This window comes from Gossypium raimondii, chromosome 4 (genome assembly GCF_025698545.1).
Source record: "Gossypium raimondii isolate GPD5lz chromosome 4, ASM2569854v1, whole genome shotgun sequence".
Classification (NCBI taxonomy): Eukaryota; Viridiplantae; Streptophyta; class Magnoliopsida; order Malvales; family Malvaceae; genus Gossypium; species Gossypium raimondii.
The window spans coordinates 38,832,457-38,836,855 of NC_068568.1; the positions used below are offsets into that span (position 1 = coordinate 38,832,457).

Sequence of the window (4,399 nt, forward strand, 5' to 3'; positions counted from 1 at the left end):
GGGGTCGTTTTCTTCCCCAATTCAGATTTGACTTAAAAAAACTTAAAACTGGGCGGGGTTTTGTGTTACCAAATGCCGCCAACCTCCCCCCCCCAAAGTTCTGAAAACAAAATCCTTCACTTCAAAATTTCGCTTTCCCTCACTTCAAATACCGCCGGCGATGCCTCCCCTCAAGCTCCCTTGCCTATCGTCGTTATTTTCTAAGTCCACCATCACTGGCGCCGCTTCCACCTCTCTTTTGCTCATAAGAAGACCAAGGGTTTTTTCTAAGTTCGAAATGATGTTCCTTTTCCTGATTGGTCCAATTTTTGGGAAAAAATCATAGTGAATTCTTTTTCTAGGATTCCAAAAACGAAAATGGGTTATATTTCGGCCATGGGTTCTTTTTGCTCACTGAGTTTTCTTGCAACTCATGTATATGTTGCGCATACTTTTTCTGCCTAACATAACAATTTTGAGCAAAATTATTGCTTTTTCTTGCAACTCATTTCACTAGTTTTTTTTTTGTTTTAATTTTCTTTCCAGATTTGAGCAAAATTATTGCTTTTTCTAACTTGAATTTTTGGCGGTGCAGGTGCAAGGGAAGAAATATCGAACGTGGATTCTAATAAATTTAACATAATCATTAATGAAGTCGACAACTTACATCAACAAGGTTTCCCTTTGCTTTTCCTTTAAGTTTTAGAGAATTTGTTTTCATTTACTTGTTACGTCTCATTTTGTTGTTCTTTAATAGCTTTTTAAATATTCAACATTTTCATAAATTATCACATTTCTTTTAACTTCTTAAAGGAAGTCCGTTAAGCGTTAATTCGTTGAATTTGTTTGAGATTTTCTAGGTTTTAGTTTAATTAACTTAGTAGCCTTTGTTCATTTCTTTTTTATGTGGAAAAGTTGAAAGAATTTAATCTGCAAAGGTGTTGTAGATAGACTCACATTGGTCATAAAGAAATATATATTTATTATTGTAATTAATTTTGGTGCTTCTCTTTTTCGTGCTTGTAGTTTCGAAGCCACGTGAACAAGTAGCCGATGCGGAGGCATTGTTAGGCTTAGCCAATACATTGTTAGGCATTGTTAGGCTTAGCCAATAAATTGCTGTTTCACCATTCTTTAGAACCTGCAAAGGAATTTGCACTATGTTAGTTCTTTTATAGATACTGTTTTGAGTTTTCTTTTTGGTCTTTAATGGATTGGGTGTTAAGGATTGTTGGATTCTTGCTGAATTGTTTTGCTTTGTGCTGATCTTTAGGCTTGGACCAATGAGTAATGAGTTAAAGCAACGGACGCCTATGGTTACTAGAAAGCGTGCTGTCAGACCAACTGATACTAGTCGGCCTGATGAGTTGAAGTGTGTTCTCCGGTCTTTAGTTTTTAAGCATGATTTAGGGTTGTGAAATATAGTTGAAGAACCTCAATAAAATCATTGTGCTCGTTTCATTTTGTTTTTTGGTGTCTTAGTTTTTTTTTTCAAGTTATGATAAAACTATTCAGTTCACTTTAAAGTTCTTGTTATTAAAAACTGAAATATGTTCATGCCATGCCTAACCTAACCAACTTGACTTTTGTTAATCTAAAATTTTTATTTTTATTTATGAAATAAAACTAGTATTTGTTCTTTGTGTAACTAGGTGAATTATATTATAGAACTCTTAACTATTTTTAAGTCTAACAACTGAATAATGAAACAGAACTGTATTCAATTTGTTGTGGCTTACAGAGAGTTTGGTTTGATTTGTTTTCTTCATTTAACTACAATAAATTGATTCAGTATAAACTTCCGTTACAATCTTGCTGAATTTAACTGAATACACTAATTTTTAAGTGAACGCATGATCAGGAAGAAGGTGTATAAGTTGGCACTGAGTTACTTGGTAATAGCCATATCTCATGGAGTTGGTGTGTTTTTGAGTTATTCACACACTATCTTTTGGGAATATTCAAACTTCCCTTTCTTGTTTGGTTTCTATTAATTGATGGTTAGAGATGTTGTGGAAGTAAATAAAACGTGTATCCTGATGTGCAGTGTTTGGTGTTGTGTGGTTGAATGTATACTGTTTGGTACCATAAGCTTAGCACTCATAATTTGCATTGTGTCTGTCTACTCTTTTAACAACCATTGTTGACAAAGAGTTATTGTTCTGCTCAACAGGTTGATGAAACTGGTGCTGAAGAGAAAACTGATACTGACAGGAATATGGCAGTGATGTTTGAAATTTTAAGGAGAAAGAGACAAGTGAAACTTGAAAGTTTGATCTTGAATAGAAGTTCATTTGCACAGACTGTCGACAATTTATTTGCTCTTTCATTCTTAGTTAAAGATGGAAGAGCCGAAATAGTGGTGAATGGATCTGGTTCTCATATTGTCTGTAAGTATATATCAAGACAATCGACAGACAATTCACTTAGCATTATACCTTGATAATGCAATTGTCTCATTTACTGTTTTCTTTCAGCACCTAAAAATGCCCCTGCTGCCTCGTCCATAGCAAGTGGTGAGGCTGCTTACAGCCATTTTGTGTTCAGATTCGACTTTAAGGACTAGAAGGTATGGAATGTGCTATCATCATATATAATCCCAATATTGCAAGAACTATTGAGTATTATGTTCAGTCAATATTCTTAATAATAAAGCAGTCTTAGCGATTGTTGAATTGCCTAAAGTAGTATGGATACAATTGTGAGTCTATCTGCAATGCTTATTGCCATTTTAGAAAAAAAGGACCAATCTATTATTCATTTCTATTAGGTCAGTTTCTGTTTTTAATTTGGTCGTTTAAATTTGAAATTTTACAATTTAATCATCTAATTTTACAATATCATTAACTAATTTAAATAGTTAATACCGTTAAATGAGAATAATATTTCGATTTTAATCGTATTTTTACTTTCGCAATTAAATGAGAATAATATTTCGATTTTATTTTCATTAGAAATTATAATTCGACAACTCAACGAAACAATTATATTAGTCTCATATTTCAATTTTTTCCATTACTTTGAAATATTTTTTCCATTACAAGATCATTTGCACCATTTTTGTGGGATATATTGCATGTCTGCAAATGCCTTGTCTTTCAATTTGTCATTCTGCTATAATTCATGCATTGTCTTTTAATCGCTATAATTCATGCCATGTCTGCAAATGACTATGGCTTGTTGCCTTGTTGCCTTGTAGGGCCGAATGACTATGGCTCTAATATTTGTTCATATGAACTTGTTTGCGCATACTGCTTTCTCATTTAGGCTGTAGTTGCTGTTCACTTTTGTCTTCAGTTTATTAGCCAAATTTACTTATGTTGCCTTCTGTTTTGTTATTCTTACTTCTGTTTTTTCGGTAGTAATGTACTTCTGTCTTTTTTTTCCAAGATTTGCTTCAAAATTGAGGAAATATAATGTATTTATTCCTATGTTTCCCTAATTAGTTTTCTTAAAAAAAATGTCCAACTTAATAACTTATATAATTCACATAATAACTTACATAACTTAACAACTTAACAACTCACATAATTTACATAATACATATATATATATGTCATACCATATAACTTAATAACTTATATAATTCACATAATAACTTACATAACTTAATAACTTAACAACTCGCATAATTTACATAACTTAATAATTTTAAAATATATCATTTCATAACTTACAAATTAAATACAATAATTAACAACTCACATAACTTAATAAGTTATACATGTTATATCATAACTCACATAATAACTTACATAACTTAATAACTTATATATATGCATAACTTAATAACTCATATTATTTACATAACTTAATCATTGTAAAATATATCATTCCATAACTTACAAATTAAATACAATAATTAATAACATACATAATACATAACTTTTCAACTATTTTATATGTGCTGTTTTATTTCAACTACTTTATATGTGTTGTTATTGTTGTAATTAGTTACTAACTTTTCAACTATTTTATGTGTATTGCGATAAAATGCCTAGAAGAAAATACTGAATATGATGAAGATGTTTCAAAGAATCGCAACATTCGCCGTTATAATGTATTGTATAAATATTTTTATCATTTTAACTTTTAACATTTTTGTAAAAATAATATGAATTATATTTTATTTATTGATATTAATATTATTTTATTTGTTTAATTTGAAATATTATATAGATTTATTGCTTTTGGCTGGTTTAGATTGTGTTGCTTTTGATTTGTTGCTACAGGATGGCTGAAAATATGAAAAATTAAATTTCACAAAAATCTCAAAATTAGTGGCGTTTTTAAAAAAAGCGCCGCTAAAGGCCACCAAACAATAGCGGCGTTTGTGGGAAAAGCGCCGCTAAAGAACATGACCTTTAACGGCGTTTGTGGGAAAAGCGCCGCTAAAGAACATGGCCTTTAGCGGCGTTTT

The 4,399-nt window shown here is 31.0% G+C and overlaps 1 pseudogene; it reads left to right on the plus strand.

Annotated features, from left to right (window-relative positions):
• Window positions 1-357: 357 nt before the first annotated feature.
• Window positions 358-3,120, plus strand: LOC105778796 (non-structural maintenance of chromosomes element 4 homolog B-like; annotated as a pseudogene).
• The last annotated feature ends 1,279 nt before the right edge of the window (window positions 3,121-4,399 follow it).